Source organism: Mus pahari, chromosome 18 (assembly GCF_900095145.1).
Source record: "Mus pahari chromosome 18, PAHARI_EIJ_v1.1, whole genome shotgun sequence".
In the NCBI taxonomy this organism is placed as follows: Eukaryota; Metazoa; Chordata; class Mammalia; order Rodentia; family Muridae; genus Mus; species Mus pahari.
In genome coordinates, this window is record NC_034607.1 from 17,161,809 (window position 1) to 17,168,931 (window position 7,123).

The 7,123-nt window shown below is 49.3% G+C and overlaps 1 protein-coding gene across 4 annotated transcripts in view; it reads right to left on the reverse strand.

Moving 5' to 3' along the window:
- The window catches only part of Daam2 (dishevelled associated activator of morphogenesis 2), a 112,472-nt gene extending 106,920 nt beyond the window's left edge, over positions 1–5,552 (reverse strand). For 2 of the 4 annotated variants that reach the window (XM_029531238.1, XM_029531234.1), the window contains exon 1: positions 5,419–5,551. The gene's annotated coding sequence lies outside the window, so the exon portion shown is untranslated. Of the gene's footprint in view, positions 1–4,785; positions 4,847–5,418 lie in introns of those variants that run through there. The other 2 variants (XM_021217625.2, XM_029531236.1) reach the window with 2 other exon arrangements.
- Positions 5,553–7,123: the final 1,571 nt, after the last annotated feature.

The window sequence follows — 7,123 nt, forward strand, 5'->3', positions numbered from 1 at the left end:
TTGCAGCATCCACTCAGGACCTGGGCAAGGAGACTGCCAAGGAAGGCCTGTTCTTGTTTGGGAAAAAAAAAAGGAGAGATGCCAGGTTGGAGACACGAATATTTACTTAGAAATGAGAGTTAAACCCGTCTCTCTGTTGTAGACTTAGAAGAAAAGGATTGTGGTGTGTGTGTGTGTGTGTGTGTGTGTGTTGCTAGAATTTGTGTGTGTGTGTGTGTGTGTATGTGAACAAATGTGTAAGCACATTTGTGTGTGTGTGTGTGTGTGTGTGTGTGTGTGTGTGTGTGTGTTTTCATGTGCTCATGTGTATATATATTCATGTGGAAGCCAGAGGTCAAGTTTGTGCATCCTGCCTCAGGTGCTTGCCTCCAGGTGTAGCTGTGTGCTTTGGGTTTTTTTTTTTTTTTTTATGTTTTTGAGACAGTCTCTCATTGACCTGGAGATCACTGACTCTGCAGGGCTTGCTGGACAGCGAGCCTCAGGGATCCACCTGCCTCCACCTCCCAAGTTCTGGGACAACAACAAAGATAGTTTGCATAATTTGCAAAACCAGCACCATGTCTCAGGTTTTTTTTTGTGTGTGTGTTTGGTTTCTTAATATGGGCTCTGAGGGCTTGAACTCAGGTCCCCACACTTACAAGGTGAATGTTTTACCAACTGAGCCACATTACTCTAGACACACCTGGCTCTTAGACACAAACCAGGTAAGTGTGGTGTAGTAGTGCAGGGTAGATCATTGCCATCAAGAATAACGATGCTAGCATTACAGAAAAATAAAGTACCATTTCTGATCCCAGCTCTTGTTTATTGTTAGATGTTTCAAATTATTTCCTGTCTTCCATTCTTGGTCTTCCTGTCTCAACACTGGACAACCCCTGGTCCAGAGCTATGACTATGATGGCAAAGACACTGCTAAGACAATTAGCATCAAAATATCAATCCAATATCATCAGACAGAACGGAGGATGTGGTGGGGAGAATCATCAGCAGATGGGCACAGGGGTGCTCTGATAGAACATTGCTTGTAAAATGGGGTGCAGAAGTAGGATCTGGCTGTTTCAGTTGCCCGTTTCACTCACTCATTCATTCGCTCATTCATCCATCTGGCTAGTGTTTACTGTCTTCCTTTTCAGAGAACCTAGGAAGTAACTCAAAACACTTCTAAGTGACCAGTGTCTAATAAGCCTGGGGAAGCATGAGCAAAATGATACCCACGTTCAAAGCAAGGTGCCCCCTCCTTCTGTGGCATCTCAGCTGCGCAATCTGAGGGCCTCATCAAGAAATGAAAACAAACCAAAAAATGTGAGGAGAGATTTGGAAGCAACCAATGCAGCCAAAAAGAAGGAATTCACTGACCCCCCAATCTGGCCCATCTCAAGAGAAGTTGGCCACTGACTGAGCCTCTTAAAAAGCTTAAAGATCATCCCAGGCCACGGTTAAAGAGAAAGCTCCAGCAAAACAAAAACAAATGTGATCTTCAAAGCCTTAAATGTCAACTTGAAGGATGACTTAGAAGCTCTGGGATGAACCCAGAGGCCCTGCAGCTGCCCCTTCAGCATCAGATGCCCCTTCAGCCTTCAGAATTGTCGCCCCCTGGATAATGTGTCATCCCCCCCCCCCAGTAACCAATAGAGCTCAAGCTCCCATCCTGTAGCTCTGCACAGGGAGGGGCTGGGGTCTGCCTAACTAACCTTGGCCCGAAGTTTGTCAAACAAGATTGGCTGACCTGCTCTACCTTGTTATCCTCCCCCTTCCTTACACACACACACACACACACACACACACACACACACACACACACAGCACTCAGAAGACCCCAACACAGTACACACACNACACACACACACACACACACACACACACACAAACCACACCACACACACGAGCACACCACACATACAGAAGCATGCATGTATACACCTCATACTACACACACACACGTACACACACACACATCCCCACAAATACATACACAGATACCATACCACGTACATACACACCACAAACCAGGCCACACACACATCATACACACACAAACCACAACACATACACACACACCACATCACGTATACACACACAAACCACAAGCCATTCCCCACACATACACACCATATACATACACACACAAACCACACATACCACACACACAGGCCTACCCACCTAATTTCTTCCTCTCTAAACAGCTCACTCACTGAGAGATTTCCACATTGCCTCGGCCATCGGGATATCAGTCTTGGGCACACGCATGGACCACTGTCACTAGCTAGCTTTCCTACAGGAAGCAGGAATAACCTGAGAACCAGGCACTCCAGCCATTGGTCTGGCATCATGGGAAATATAAGATCACCTTCCAGTGAGTTGCCTCTTCCCAAATCATTCAAGCTCCTGAAGACTGAAACATTGAATATTGAAAAAATACAATATCCCCTTTATTAAGAGCCCACAGTATCCCTGGCTCAGTTCTTAGTCTTGTATCATAAATGTCAATTCTGTACTAATCATGGTACCTATATCTGTTCTCCAGATGAGGAAGTGAAAGTCCGGAAGACTGGATGCCCCAGGATACTCATTTGCACACAAGTCTCTGTCCATGCTGAGAGCAGGCTGCTTGAGACACTCTTCCCACAGTGCAGGCTGCCTCTGGCACCCATAGCTGAGTGCTGGGACCCTCAACACTCCCAGGCTGTCACCATCTAAATCGTCATGGGCTACCAAACCAATGGCACCCCATGCTCTTTCTGCCAGGTGTGTTTGCCCCTGGAGGTCTTCTGGGATGCCTCGGATGTGTCTTTGCTAAGCAACGAATGGACTGGATTGCAGCGATGGCGGAAGCCAGAGATGGCATCCTAGTGTCAGTGGTATGGAAATTCCTCTCCAGTCTGAGGTCGGTGAAGTGTCTGTCATCCAGAGGGCAAGGTGGAGATTCCCCAAATGGGTCTGGAAAACCCTTAGGCGCTGAGCAAAGCTAAGAGTTCCCCTTTGCTGTGAGCTCTCTGAGGAGTCCCACACTGGGGCCAGGACACTGGGGTGAGAGCTCTCCTGTGGGCTCCCCTCTGCTCTTGAATATTAAGAGCACATTAATGTCACCTTCTACGTTAAGTGAGTGGAGTGAGGGAGCTCAATATTTCTCTTGGCCACAGGAAAAATCAAAAGCGAAGGCCCCCCAAACTTGGCTCCTCTCCGTTCCCTCCTATTGAACAATCAGATTTCTCCGAACCCAAGACTGACCAATGATGGGGAACATTCCCTGTACTGACTCAAAAGAACCTGGAGGTCAGGGTATGGGAAGCAAGACCATGGAGAGAAAGTGAGTTCCCAGTGAAGCCCTCTGCCTCCCACAGCTCTCCAGACACAAAGCATCCCGACTCTGCTTGCTGTGCTGGGTGCCCTGTTCTCCCAGCCTCCACCTTCCCCAGCCTAAGCCAGAGGGCTGTCTCTTCTTCTTCTGTCCTGATGGGGGCACAAGTAATCCCCGAGTCTTCCAGCATCGGGAGAAGTTTGGAAAACCGGACTAAGTCAGGTTAGAGCTGGGCACAACTCCTCAGAGGAGACTAAGACAATAATAGCACCCTTGTGTGTGGTTTGTGTGTGTGTGTGTGTGTGTGTTATTGTTGTTTTAAAAGAAAAAAAAAAGAAGGAGGTAGGATGAAGTTCACAGTGTGGAGAAATCGGAGAAATGCTTCCATGCCCAAGGCAAGAATTGACACCACACTCATGTCTGCGTAAGCACGAGCCCCATGCGCGTCCACAGAGACCCAGCCACCATTGGCACACTCTTCTTCACTGTTTCACATCACCACCATGCACACACTTCATGGCACTGCTGCCTGCTCAGTCGTTTCCGGTACTTCCCAGGGGGTCAATTTGTGTAATTTTTAAAATCCTCCCCAAATCTCAACTTCCTGTGGTTCTGTTTTTATTTCCAGATTTCCTTCCTTCCCATGGTCTGTTCATCCTCTCTCTCTCTCTCTCTCTCTCTCTCTCTCTCTCTCTCTCTCTCTCTCTCCCCACCACCACCACCATAGGGTGAGTCCAGGCTCCCTCCCTCCCACCCAAACATTGTTAGTTGGCTCTGCTGCAAGACCTAAAACCAGAGACTCCAAAGACAGCATGGCTGCCAATCCAAGCTCTCTCTCTCTCTCTCTCTCTCGGTCACTTGTTTGTCATCCCTGTTACGGGCGCACACACAGGACTGTACACTGTGTATTCTCTAGTTGGTGGACCCCTGTGGCCAACAACCCAGCACTGCTCCATTCTCTCCTGAGAAACAGATGCCACACAGAGAAGGACAGCACAGAACTGGAAAAGCTCTTGAGAGTCAGAAAAGTGACTTCTGTGCCCCTAGGGACTTCCAGACAAACACTCCCTCCCCGACCCTGGGATGCCGCCCTCCCACCATCCCAGGAACTGGCCACACACTCCCCAGGACTGCAGAGAAGCAGCCAAGGTAGAGAGAGAAGAGTTAAACCAAGCCCAGACTCCAGCAATCTGTGTTCAATTTTGATAAAAATCTCTCTTGCTCTCCCCCACCGCCCTCTCCCTCTGCCCACAGCTCAAACAAGCCTCTTTATGTTACCAGTATACATTTTGTTTTGGGCGCTGCAGCCCGTGTCCCTCCCAGAGAACCTGAAGCTAACCCACTTTGGGCACATGGGGCAGAAACATCCACCAACCCCCGCTCCTGACACAGAGCTGGACACAGGACTACAGCAGCCAGCAGCACCATCATCTCCTCCTCCTGCCCTCCCTTCTCCTCCTCCTCCTCCTTCTCTCCCACCCTGTTACCTGTGGCCACACTAGATCCTTTCTGTGTTAAGTTAGAATCCCAGTGCATCGAAGGTTAGACCCCAACACAGCAAGAGTTTGGGCTGTCCCACAGGTGCCAAGGGCCACAGCCTGGGGAATCTCTCTTCCTGATCTCCCTGATGCTTCTTGGCTGCCCAAGGTCCCGCTATCTGAAGAAAAAGAGCCACTCCACTAGGCTGCCCATCCTCCTTGTTAAGGCCCTGCCTACAAGTGGGAGCTGGTAGCTTGGAAAGACTTCAGTTCACCTAACAACAGAACGCACACACCAAAATGGGTAAAGTAGCCACCAAAGAAGTTGTCAGCATCTGGGAGCGGGGTGCTATCTATGTCGGTTCGCTCAAGCCATCAGGAGTCTGATTGCAAAGCCGCTAAAAAGTTTTTCAAAGTTTTCCAAAGCCGTGTACAGTGAGTGGCCCGATGCACACACACACACACTCCTCACTCCACCCCCCTGCGCGCACACACAGCCCACTCCAGGATCGGAGTCTCTGCAAACATTTTCCAGAACAAAACAGGCAGCTGCTGGAGGGGCTGCCTTTCCGGACGAAACGTAAAGCGACAGAAAAGTGTCCTGCGTCGCCCGGGCGCCTAAGTCTCCAGTGCTGCACCTACCCTGAGGCCCGCATGGCACGGTGAGGCTGCTGCTGTCGCCCCGGCTTCCCGCAGGCACCGCGCTCCGCTTGCTCAGCTCAGTCCTTGGCTGCTCAGGGACTCCGGAGAAAGCAGGCTGCTCCCTCCCGGCCGGCCTCGCGCCGCCGCCCGCCCCGCTCTGACGTCAGGCGTCTTGGAGCTAGGGATATTTATGGCTAGGAGAGACTCTGGCTTTTTCCCCTAGGTGCTGATCCGATGGCAGCAACTTGGGAGTTGATTTGCAGTTTTCACACTGGGAACTGACTAGGAAGGAGACAAGAGCCGCTGGCACACAGCAGGACCAGCAGGAAGAGGGCCGCTCTTTCTCTCTTTGGCATCCAGCCCTTCTTGGGGGCTGCCTCTTTTTGGAAGCATATCAGGGTCAAAGAGGCTAAAAGTGGCCACCTGAGCAAAGACTCCCCTTCTCTGGCCAACTAGCAGAGGACCACGTGTGGAGCCAACTATCAGGCTGGAAAGCAAGGTGCCTTCCCTGGGCAGGCCTGGAAGGTGCTGGCAAGAGAGATAAGTCAGCATCACAGAGCAACCACTAATTAGAAGGCTTGCGCCACGCCCTAACGACTTTTCCACTTCTTCTTTGGGAATGCATAGGGTTTTTGTTTTTGCTTTTAATTTATTTTTATTAAATTATGTTCCACACTCCTTGCCTCTTTGTATGCTTTTTCCAACTCAGAGCTGGCCAGTTCATCCGACCCCGTTGCTTACACACGTAGTTCAAGCCGTGTACAATAGCTTATTCATCCTCCCAAAGCTTGCATTTGGCGTTTTAAAGTGTGGGGTTGTGGGTCTCCTTGGCCAAACCGGAAGTGGTGTCAGTTAAGAGCAGCTGTCTCTATAACCCACAATACCTGGCGTGCCTATTTATTGCCTACACTGCCCACACCCAGATGTCCCCCTTTCCAACTATTTATTGTCAATATTGGCAGCCTCGTAGCCAGTCGTACGTAAAAGCAATCTATTATGGTTATTATTGTTAAGAGAGGGGGAGTGGAAAATTATTTCGGTGTAGGAGACTTACGGCTGACTTATTTACGGACCACCTGCACTGAACCATCTCCTTTCTGAATTACCCCACAAGCAAACTTTATTATTGCCATCATAAGGAAACATGGGGTGGATTGAGCAGGAAAGGAAACTAAAGGAAAGGGAATGGTCTCATTAGTACCCACCGGCTGCCTGATGCACTTGGGAGTGTGCGTCTGCAAGACAGAAACCACTGAGAGACATCTCTCAGGACAAAATGAGGAGAGGAATAGATTGAAACGTGAGCGGATCTGAGAGCTGACTGGCAAGGTTCCTCATCTGGTCAAGGTACTGGTGGACGAGCCTGAAGACCTCCGCTGATTCCCAGGGCCTGCCTACATGGTGGAAAGAGAGAGACATTAACTGCTGCTCAATGTCTTCTGACCTCCACAGGCATGTGGTGGCACATTCTACAAGTTCATAAACACACACCACACACACACACACACACACACAGCCAAACACCCCATCTACCAAATAAGAAAAAAATAAATCTCCCCCACACAAAAAATAGACAAAGTTAAAAAAAAAAAAAACCCTTAAACTTATTTAAATAAATTTTAAAGACAATTTTTGAAAACTTTTTTTTAAAAATCAAAAGGGGAAGAAGAGGTGAGACAGGGGGGCTAGAGGCTTTAGGGGTAAC